Source organism: Onychomys torridus, chromosome 12 (genome assembly GCF_903995425.1).
Source record: "Onychomys torridus chromosome 12, mOncTor1.1, whole genome shotgun sequence".
In the NCBI taxonomy this organism is placed as follows: domain Eukaryota; kingdom Metazoa; phylum Chordata; class Mammalia; order Rodentia; family Cricetidae; genus Onychomys; species Onychomys torridus.
Window position 1 is genome coordinate 44,319,909 of NC_050454.1, and position 12,400 is coordinate 44,332,308.

Here is a 12,400-nt window from a genome sequence, read left to right on the forward strand (position 1 = left end):
GAGTGCTTTATTCTCCCCATAGATGGCTTCACTAGATTTCTCATTCACTTCAAAATGGTTGACTTCAGAAGGAATGAATTGAGTTAGCCTACAAAACTGAGTGACAGATTCTAGATGCAACTCAGGAACTGACATAATTTATGACTCATTATAATAACAGAGATGTCCATTGAACACCAATTAACCGCTTCCTTATAAAGAAATGATCCATCTCTCTCTCTCTCTCTCTCTCTCTCTCTCTCTCTCTCTCTCTCTCTCACTCTCTCTCACTCTCTCTGTCTCTCTCTCTCAATGTGTGTGTGTGTGTGTGTGTGTGTGTGTCAAAAGACTGGTGTAAGCGAGTGGATTTCAATCACCTTTAGCAGACTATTCAAAGGATAGTGTGGGTTCTCTCAAGGAGCAAGAGGAAAACAAGTTGGTTAATTAAGCAGAGTGTTACAATTTCTGCCCATTGTAGCTGGAGACCTTCTCTCCAGCCCATGCCAAGCCCTGTTAGTCTCACAACCCACCTATAAAATAAACACACAGATGCTTAAATTATTTAAACTGCTTGGCCTTTAGCTCGGGCCTACCATTGTCTAGCTCTTACTCTTATATTCAGCCCATTTCTCTTAATCTATACTTTGCCACGTGGCTCGTGGCTTACCAGTACCTCACAACCCATGATTTGTTTCAGGAAATTCATTCTTGCAAATTGAGTTACTTCTATTTAAATACTGGGAAGCTAACAATAGCCATGAGCTTTTCTAAGAAGTGGATAAGTATACCATACAGCACACCCAGTTGTGTTTTGCTCTTTTAAGGGAAAAAAATTAATCTGGTGGCTTTTTAGGGGATATGACATTGGAGAGTAGGAAATAAGAAATTCAAATCTGATAAGGAGCATTTCTGAGTAGGATACGTGTTTAAGACGGCTAAGCCTTCCACAACTGAGACTCTTTTCTTGCTTATTCTGGCCTGGCTAAAGCCTTTGTTCACAGCTTCTTAATATGTGCTGGCTTGTTCATGGTGAAACTTGGTTTTAGAAAGCTTTTTCTGCAGCAGCACCTAGAGAATTTGGGAGGATGAGGGAAATCTCTGTAGCACAAACAAGACAAAGTATTATTTGGGACACTCTCTACTTTTAAATAAAAAATCAATGGAAGAAAAAATAATTAGATTAAAAATCAGCATTTTGTACCATTCATTTGAAAATACAGAGTTCATATCTTATTAAACTTGACAAGTCCTGATGGCTAGGTGAAGAGAAATATTTCTTCTCTTTGTCCCACACTCTGTCGCTTCATTACGTGATACTGATGACAGGCTTCTCACCTAGATTGCAGCTAGCGAGTTTGAGCATTGCCTGCCAGAAGTGATTAATACCGATCAAACAGAGTTTGTGCAGTTGGAAAGACTGGCAGAAAACATTTATCATCTTCTCAAGGAATTAGGGCTCCAGATTGGCTCAGTGTTTGAGATAACAGGATATAAATGCATTTGCTCCAGTGTTCACCTTGTTATCACATCTAGTGAGCCTGTTTTGCCCATGAAAATCACTGAGCCCAGAATTCCCAGTAGCCTTCAGGTTCAACCTGCAAACATTTAAAAAAAAAAATCCTTCAGTAGTAACTAGTTATAATCATTGGAAACTAGGTCAAATATGAAAATCAGGAAGAAACCAAGTGACACGCAGCTAGACAAAACATCTCCTTTACAGTCTTTCTGTGTTCTTTCCTCAGATACATATCATATAGGCACAGCCACATGCTGCCAACTTTTACACAGGGGAATGTTCTTTTCTCTTTCTTAATGTTCTATGTTATTGCAAACCACAGCCTAAATGAATAGTATAGTTTCTTCCAAAGGAAATGTTACAAGTCTTCTTGTCACTTCCAAGAGAAGTGCTTTAAGGAGAAAAGGCTGAGAAAGATCCACAGAGGACCAAAGGAGAGAAGTCAGAGGTGGGGATTGACCTCAAGGGTATTTATGTAAATACAGTTCTACCACAGGACAATCCATCCACTTAAGATACTGTAATTCATATTTGTACTATATTCAGAGTTGTCCAACTCCTATCATGTGTTGATATTTTATTTGTGCTCAAATGTGGTGATATTTTATTTGTATGTTAATAAAGTTTGCCTGGAGATGAGAGGACATAGCCAGCATAAATAAAAGCCAGGCAGTCAGGTGGCAGGCAGAGTCTCTATGTGTACAATGACACAGCCAAGAATGAGGACACACACCTTTAATCCCAACCATAGAAACCTGGAGGTCTGTATAGATATGCAGTGATGAGGAAGTGAGGAGGCTGGGCTAAAAGCCAATGAGAAGGCAGAACAGCAAGACACTAAACACACAGGTTAGACAGGAAGAAGGTTCTCTCTGGGGGAGCTACAACAGCATGGTGAATAAGGCTATCTGGTGGCTCTCATTATTTCCCTGATCTCTACGGCTTTCACCCCTATATGTGGCTCTGTGTTCCTTATTTAATAAGACTGTATAGAAATTCATAGACACTACCACAGTGTTGTACTACCAAGAAACACAGTCATATGTCCATTATCAACCACCTTTCTTGTTCCTCCAACTGCCTTGGTAGTCACTCCCACTAACATAATTTTCACCTAAAAAGTGTTATCAAAAGCTGTGTATTTTATATGAATGGGGCTATGAGCACAGCTATATATATATATATTTTTTTTTTTGCATCAGTCACCTGACTGGCTTCTTTTATTTGGTGTAAAGTTTTCTGGTTTCAATCATGGTAAAGTATATTTCTTGACTCAATTCTAAAACTTATCACTCTCTAAAGGTTGCCTGTTATCTCTCCCTCCCTTCCTGACTCACAAAGTTTTCCAAACTAGTTATTCTCCAGTCTCAGGTCTAAGTCTCTCATACGTGTTTACACCTCATCTTTCCTTACATGCCTGATGCAGCTTCAAACATGATCGCTTATATCCTGTTATCCAGAGACCCAAGGGTTGTATAGTTTATTTCTTTGCCTACTCTCTTTCTAGTCTACCATTATGGCATAAAGCCAATCAGACTTTCCTCCAAACATTTGTCTTTTATTTTTAAGTGTCTAGGTTTCATTTAAAAGGCAAACATTTCTTTTCTAATAATTCTTCATCAGCTCACAATGGCGTAGAGGCTTTTCACTAAATCGGAGATAACCACAGAAAGACATAAACAAAGCAGAAGAGGAGAAAAATCCACCCCCTATCTCATTTCTTCCTGTATTCACTTAGCACTTAGCAGCCATTTATTTTGCACGGTTAAGCCCCTCAAGGAGCTCACTGACTAACTGGCTGGAGAGAGCACAAAATCAATCCTCACAATACATTACATCACAGGAAATGCGCATCGGCCCAGAGAGGGTGTTTGGAAAGACACTTGGTCTAACTGTTAGAAAAAACCAAAACAAAAAAAACAAAACAAACAAACAACAACAACAACAAAAAAAAAAAAAAAAAAAAAACAAGCGATGAGGGGATTACATGGGAGCCAATGGAGTAGGAGGGAGCAGGGTGAATCAAAGGCCCAGAGGCAGGCTAAATGTGGAGCAAGAAAGTATTCCAGCTGGTGCTCCAGAGACAGATGGGAGACAGAGCATCACTTAAAACCAGGAAGGGCTGAGTCTGTCATGAGAAGCATCTGCGTGCCCATTGAAGCTACATGGACATTATTTGAATCACTCAATGGGAGTTACACATCGGAAAGAGAAAACTCTGAAGCTTGAATGATGAATTAAAGAGAGAAAAGTGAGGAGGAGTCACAGAAAGTATGTCAGAAAGGAAGTATGAGTTCTTGAGTCAACAGAAGCAGTCATGTTTAGTGAGGTTTCAGCATAGACACTCAGTCAGGTGATCAGCTTATGAATAGATATATACAATGTGGTCACCACCAAATGATGCTCTGAAATGATAAGAATCATTTCCATCTTCTGACACTAAAGAAGGTCGTGTCCATGGACTATAGGAGGATATATGGCAATTAGTTAAGACATATAAATCATTTTATTTTCTCCTGCTATGGCATTATTATGTGCACAATCTAGTTATTTCCTTAAAAGTTTTGAATTTTGACTTAAAAAAGGCTTAAACAACAACGAATTGTAAGCCATAAGTGGCTAGAAGATGCCTCTGTAACCTAATTCTTCAAACTAGGTCTACAAATTTCCAGATCCAGTGTTTTCCCTTTCAATGTGCTTGTAGCAAAAGTCATAAGCAGTTCCTAATAAGATTTTAGGAAAGACACAGAGGTGGGAGACTGAGGTTGAAGGTCAGTTGAAGGTCAGAAATATCACTTCCACTCCTTACATAAAAGCATGTGTTGCCTGAAACTGTTTACTCAAGCTTCAACCTCTGTGAACTTATTCTTTTCTTCTGGAAGACAGGATTCAGAGATAAATTATTTGGATAGGTCACAATCTCCCCATTATTTTACCAGGGCTTCCAGCCTCCCATACCAAAGTGTGTTTTCTTAATATGTCTCAGAAGACATCAAGTATCTCCTCCAACGTATTCGCCGGCTCTAAATGGGATTTGACATTTCGAGGTCAACATTGCTTCTCCTCACTGATGACTAACAAATTTACGGAGACATAAGTTCACTCTTCTCCCATGGATCACTGCGCAATAGACCAGTGGTTTTGGATCATAACGTTTAGGTTTTTTATTTATTAAATGAAAGCAGAAACCCTGGCTGTGACAAATTGCTTGGCACCTAAGTAATGATCCAGAGAGATACTTAGAAGGAAGCCCGATATCTGTTCACATTTCAGTTGAGAAAGTTGAACTAAAATAATGAAATTATATTACTTTTTGAAATTAAGAAATACAGAGTGAATTAAAACACATTTTACAGTATTAATATCTCATTAGTTTACCTTCAGGTCTTCTGTCAATTTTTACTATGATTCAGGTCCATCAACATTTCCAAAAAGGTAACATGCATAGCATAAGCATACATATTTATAAAATGCTGATTTCTTGGGGTTTAGAAAGATGGCGCAGTTGGTAATGTACTTGCCACAGAAGCACGAAAATGGTGCTGCAATCCCCAGCACTTACATTCCAAGTCGCATGCAGCAACATGTCCCTGTCATTTGAGCACTGGGGAGGGGATGCAGGAGGATCCCTGAGGCTTACTGAATTGGTGACTCCCAGGAACCACAGACTCTGTCTCAGAAAATAAATTGAAGATCTGCTGCGGAAACCACATGACACAGACCTCTGGCCTCTACTTGGATGTCCATGCACATGCACCTGCACACAAATGACCAGGTACACAGCACATACAAGAAAATTCTAGATTGCTTTGTTAGGAACTAACTTTTTAATTTAGTTCAACAACTCGAATATTTAGAAACAAATTATCCCTTCTTGTTGAGAATCCAAGCAGGAAAAAAAAGAAACAAACAAACAAAGAGTTCACATGAAACTCCAGTGCAAAGTGGACTGACAGTGTATCAGCTATCTCTATAGTAAGGAAAATATTCAAATGTAAAGCTTCCTTTAGGACAAACGTTTTAGGAATGGCTTGTTCAGATGCAAAGTCATGAGTAAGATTTTTCAGTCAAAAACCAAACTGACTTTGGCTTCCTGGACAAGAGCAACTAGCAAGTTACTGGTCTGGACCACTGCCTTCTATTATTTATGCATCCATCTTGGTAGTTCCACTCCGTTCTACACTGAGACAAGTTTTCCATCTTTACAAATAGTAACTTCACCTCTCCTTCACCCCTCACTTCCATCTCATTGCTCTACCATCATCGCTAGAGTTGGAAAATATGTTTTCTACATCTTTGGTTATAAACCTAAAAGCATTTCTCCAAAGAAAGCATGGGTTCTCATAGAATCAGTGTTGTAATGCATGCTGCATAGAGGAGAAAAAGCACTAACAAAATCCCTTACCCAATGCATAATTCATATGTCAATTTAATAAAAATGTATTAGGTACACCATATATACCAGTTACTAGGAGGAAAAGGCAAAAAACAAAACACATCATATAGAAATGTCCTTTCTATCAGAGGACAAATCTAACTTAAATCTTTTAATGCAGCTAATAGATAGGATAGATTATTTATCACTATTATTAACCCTTTCTTCCTTTTCTAAATAAAACCAGATTGTCTTCAATTACATAACTTACTCAAGAGAACAAAGCCTCATGAGGCACTCCACCAGTAGTGATTTTGACCTCTAGAGGATAATTAACAAAGTCTTGAGTTATTGCATCCTGTGATGCCATGGAGGACGATGTCTAATGCTAATTACTTACAATGTACAGTGAAAAGAAACACATGGTCCAAAGTTCAGTATTGTGTTACGTGAGAAATATTTTCTACGTTCATGTTATTTTAATAAGTCTACTAATTCCTGATTTACACCTTAGGATGTATAACTACAGTTTTCTAAAGACAGTTACCACTTGTTCACCCAGTCTAAGAAATAATCAGGGGAAAGCTGCTTTTGTTTTAACATCCTAGAATTATAGAGGGGGGATTTTATAGTTTACTTTTCATTATTGCTGCAGTTACTTTTAATTCCTTGGATGTTTAGAGAGTAACAAAAGAAAGCACAGACATGTGTCCACTTTTCCTTTCAGCTCTGGGACCCTGTCAGGTGTGGATGTGTTGACGCTTCTTCAGTCTCAGTGACATTACATGATGTGCATGGATCTTGTTGATCCAGAGGGCCTTGTGTCCTTGTTGTCCTCCATCCCCTCTGGCTCTCATCTTCTTTCTGCCCCTCTTCCCAAATGTTCCCTCATTCTGAAGGGAGGGATCTGATGGAGCCATCCACCCCATTTGAGCTGAGTGTTACAAGGTCTCATACTCTCTTCAAAATGTTTGGCTGTAGATCTTTGTATTTGTTCCCATCTGCTGCAGTGGGAAAAAGAAGCTTCTCTGATGATGGACGAGAAAGGCACTGTTCTATGAGTACAACAGACTATAATTAGGACTCACTTAATTGCGATGTTCTTTGAACAATAGGCTTATGAGATTCCTCTATTCTATATTGGTTTCTTATAACTTTTTGTGGGTTCTTTTCCTTCTGTTTGTTTTTTCCTATCCCAATGTGTTATTTTTTATTTTATCTTGCTATATTACATTTTTTTCATTTTATTTTTTTTATGTCTTAGAAGACATTTCTTTTCTAATAAGAGACAGACAGAGAGAAAACTGTAATCAGGATATACTATGTGAGGAAAAAATTATATTTTCAATAAAAGGAAAGAAATTAAGACATAAATAAATAAGCAAATATTTCTTTTCCAAAAAATGGTGTCTTAACTTCTATGGGCTGCAAGAAAACGAAGATACATGTACTAGTGCTGAGCTGGGCTGCCACTCTACTGAGGGTAGGGTGAACATAAATAACCATGTGGGGCATAATTAACCAAGAGAAGAGGCAGGAATTGCTGGGTAAAAATGGTCATTCCCTTTTCTACAGCTTGAAGATCACACCAGCAGAAAAAAATTAAGTTCCTTAAATGACATCCACATCATGTAGGGCATATTAGTACTAACTCATGTGAGAAGAATTGTTTCTGGATGTGGTTAATCTTTCATCTGTGGTATTGGCCTTATCTGAATCAATTCAGTGACATGTCTAGATTTCTTTTAAGAGGGAGGAAAGTGGTAGAACATCAACTATCAGAATGTTAGAAGAGTTGTGAAGACAGAAGCATCATTTGGAATGATGTCTTTCGAACATAGAGAAGGCCATGAGTTAAAAAGTGAAGCTAGGTTATTGAAACTGGAAAAGGCTAGGGAACTCTTTCCCCAGAGACAATCCAGCCGCATGAGATTTGGCTAGCAGTTAAGAGCACTCATCTTTTCTTACACAAACGTCCAGTTTCAGTTCCCAGCACCTGCTTCAACTGGTCCACTGTTGACACTACTGCAGTGACTGTAATCTGATGCACTCTTTTGACCTCCTTGTGTACTGCATACATGTGGTACACACACGGATAAGCTCCAGTGTGTGATCACGAGTGTCCCCACCCCCACCATGCCCCATACACACATACATACACATATAAACAATTTTAAAAGAGAATTGTGAAGGATGTGGATAAAGAATTACTGTCCAAACCTTGATCCTAGCATTGTAGAATAATAAGTATGTTTTGCTCTTAGTAACTGTTTTTGTTTTAATTTGTTGCCTGGTGTTTGTTTGTTATATATATTATATATATAATGTTTTGTTTTTATCTCTTAGAAGCCTGTTCTTTTCTAATGAGAAACAGAAAGGGAGTGCATCAGAATTGGAGGTCAAGTGGGGAAGAAATGGAAGGAGTAGAGGGAGAAGAAACTATAATCAGGATATAGTGCATGAGAAAATAATCTATTATTAATAAGTGGGAAAGAAAGAAAAAGGAAACTAATACAGATATTAAATATTTAGATAAAGACAGCAGAAAATAGGCATGTTTCTATTTAATTACAATTATTTTTATCATGACTGAAAATACCTTCATTCAGTATCAAGGAAGTGGACTTTATAAATACTTCGTGAATTCTTTTCACTTAATGCTTACAGTGTTTGAGCTAAGTCAGTATTTTTTCTTAATTCATTGATGAAGAAGGTAAGCCAAGGTGCGCACAAGGCCATGTGCTTGACATAGATGGGACAGCCAGGGAAGTGTGCAAATCTCCTCATCTTACTCTCTTTAGAGTAGTCACTGAGAATAAGTTAACCTAGTCCCTTCAGCTTATGGTCTGATCTTTCCATTCAAATTCTATGTTGCAAAGCCATACTGGAGGGCACTCTTGGGTATATCTGGGAGATTGCAAGACCGGAAGGCCAGTCGGAAAATATTTGGTGAACTGTTATTATAAACTTACCTGATTTTTTTTTATTTTTGTATTCTCCTGTTGTAAGATCGAATTGAAATATTTCATTTTTGTAAAAGTTTCTTGAGTATAGGTGGTGGTTCACTGCAAGAATCTCAACTCTCAGAAGGCTTAGGCAGGAAGGTTTTCATTAGTTCTAGAAAATCTGGATTATGGAAAGGATCCTGTTTCAAAACAAACCAAACAAAATAAAACACACACAAAAAAAAAATTGGAAAATCTCTAATTTTAGTTATTTTGGGTAAAATAATAATATAATTTTATTTTTTCAATAATTTATTCTTTTTTAGACCCAATATCAGCTAGTCTTTAACTTGGCTAAGTTCAATCTATGACATTTGTAGCATCCTGTTGTATTCATGTTATTATTGAATTACTTTTAGTACCATGTATATTTGTGTATTTCATGCTACTATACATCAATGATAAATGTCCTTAAAGTTTCTATTTACTGAAAAACTTCATTTATAAAAAATAAAAATGTGTTTCCTATATTTTATATGTCACAGAAAACTCATATTTTTATTCAATTAGTTCCACAAATTGTCTAAGTTAAATTATGTGAGTTGTACTCAGTGTGCTAAAAAATGATGTAAAGGAGTTATGAAAGTGTTTCTGTAAAAGCTAAATAGTAAACATTTTGCTTGGGTGGCTTTATGAGTCCTGACACAAATACTCAACTCAGATAGTCTACAAACTGTCACTGGCAGAGCATCCAACAATGGTTTGGATTCTAGTACAATGCAACTTTATTCACAAAAATGGACAACAGTATAGTGTTATTGTTGTTGTCATTTTGTTTAGTTTTTCTCTTTATAATCTTATTCTTTCTCAAGATCTCGGTACCTCAGAGATGCTTCAAAAAGCAAATCCATGTAACTGCATAAGGAACCATAGGTAAAGAAAAGAGATTAAGATAGATGTGTTCTGATTTTCTCGGCAGAACCCCTTTTGTTTCTTGGAATTTCACGTGGTTTCTCTTCCCAGGTCAAGAGGTAACTAAGGAGATGCCTCTTGGAATTAATAATTGGGAAGAAGTAAGAAAGAAGTGAAGAGGAGCTACTGGGGGAAGTAGGGGAGGGAAGGAGGGATGACGGATGGGCTACATCTCACTTCACTGAATAAGCACTATGGCTCTCTCTAACTGTCTGTTTTAACTAACTCTGAAAGTGAGTTCAGGGCAGAACATAATTAGAAAATGCTGCTAAAGCAAGAGAAATTCGGCAGGTAACTGAGAGATCATTATTTTCACATCTGAGTCTTCCAGCCTTCTTAGGTTACCATCATAGAAGTGGGTATGTATGGATGCTGAGGACCACAAGGACAATCACTACAACAAGATGAAGAAATATGCAATCTCAGCACCATCATCAGAGAAACGGTTTCAGAAGGCAAATTTTCTCTCCATTTGCCCTTTCTTTGATTAGGAAGTTGCTATGTTAGCAGTATCACTGACCAGGCAGAGAAATACACTATGAAGTATAATTATGAATACAATCAACACTTATATAATTACGAAATAAAATTGTGGAGCTGTTAAAGAAAAATCTAAAGTGAAATGAAACTCCTGTTTAAAAGAGAAGAAAACACAGAAAGATTAATAGATATGTGCTCCCACAGAATGAAGGCTCTCATGCATTTAGCGTGAAATTGGTATTCTGCCATTAAAAAGGGAGACATTTTAGAGACCTTTTCAGTTATGAGGAGAGGTACTGAAAAAATGTTGAACAAAGTAAAGGGAGGATAGCAGTTCCATAGAGGGCTTGGCATTTTGCTATTGTCATCTGTTTAAAAAATAGATTAATATCTATTGATATTTATGTAGGTGTTTTATAAAAATTCCACCAGGTTGAACTGAATCCTCAGGGGAATCTTGGCCCTGGAGGAGATGGGAATGGAGGAGAGGGGCTGGGGGGAAGGTGGGGGTGGGGGCGGGAGTGGGGAGGACAGGGGAAGCCATGGCTGATGTGTAAAATTAAAACACAAATATAATAAATAAAGAAGGAGAAAAAATTAATAGAGTTCAAAAGTAGCTATTATCACTTCAGAGGACCATGAGGTCATCATATTTCTAGTCTTTCAAATTGTTTTCAACATTCTAAAATAAAGGTCTTGAGAAAAGGGTTTGCCTAGATGAGATTTTTAAGTACAGTTAAAATTTTAAAAAAGTTATAGAAAGCCATATATCTCTATTTAGTATAAATGTTTAAGGCTGTGCCTGATATGTGACTCTCAGGGGATGAGTTTCTTGCAGAGTGAAAGGCTATTCCTTTGACAATTTCCTTGAGCTGGGAATTAGGATGCATTTTCTTTTACCATCCAAGAGTTTTCATTTCCTCTTCAGAAATGGGGTTTTCACGAGATGATCCTGCCAGGAGATACTATTCTAAATAGCCCTGCTATTGTTTCTCTCTGCTTTTATTATAACTGGTCCACACTCAGAGTATAAGTGTACCCTTTGTTACTTTCATGTTCATTTTAATTGCTGAATTCAGAACTTGAATCAGCCCAGAGCTAAGGCAGCTGGTATTTGCATCCAGTGGGACCAGATCTCTTCTAAGATCTCATTGGACTTTTTTCACCTTGTCTCATTCATTTGAATCTAGACAAATACAATAGAAAAAGCTGAAAAAACCATATTAAAATCATGATGGGACAGGTTTGCTGAAGATGAGATCAATACTGAAGAATCAGGCTGTACAGAAAAGAAAAAAAGGAAGTTGGAGAAAAATGCAGGCGTCTGCACTTTTACTTTCAACTGAAGTCAAATAGGTACAGCCAGTTTGACTATATTATAATTTTTTGCAAAGTCAATTCAGAGTGTATTATATCATCAATGCCTAAAAAACTTTTTTAATGCATGTAAAAGCATTTTCAGGGCCTACTTCCTTTCCTGATTACTTTTTATTTTTAATATTATAATGTAATATTTTCATTTCCACCTTCCTTTTCCTCCGTCCCAATCCTTCTTTCTACCCCTTCCATCTCCTTTTCAAATCCATGGCCTCTTTTGTTTTTCATAATTGTTGTTACATTTGTTTAGGTATACATATATACACACATATTTCTTCATATAATTTAATGTGCATGCTGTTGCTTGTATATATGCTTTCAGGGATGAAAATTTGGTATTGGATAAACTATTGGTGTGCTTTTTGTGAAGACTGTTTCTTCTGCTCTCAGTATTGCTTTGTGGTCTCTAGTTCTTTGTGTGGAGTGGGAACCTCCTTTCCCTTGCTCTCTTGAGTATGCCTATTGTTGTTATCTTTATCAAGGCTATATTTTTAATTCAACACAGTTCTAGGTCTACATTAGTACCACCAGTAATAATACTGTACAATTATGTGTAAAACTTCACTTCCAAAGTGTTATTTTGTTACTACTAGTTAGCTGGGCATAATACACTTGTTTCCATTACGTAAGCTGACAGTTTCAAAAGCAGAATTGTATGCTCACATGTGACTGAAATGAAAAAAATACTCTCACCCAGCTCATTTTAAAAAAAGATTGTTTTGTTTTTGAGTGTATGTATGTGTTGTGGGGGAGACC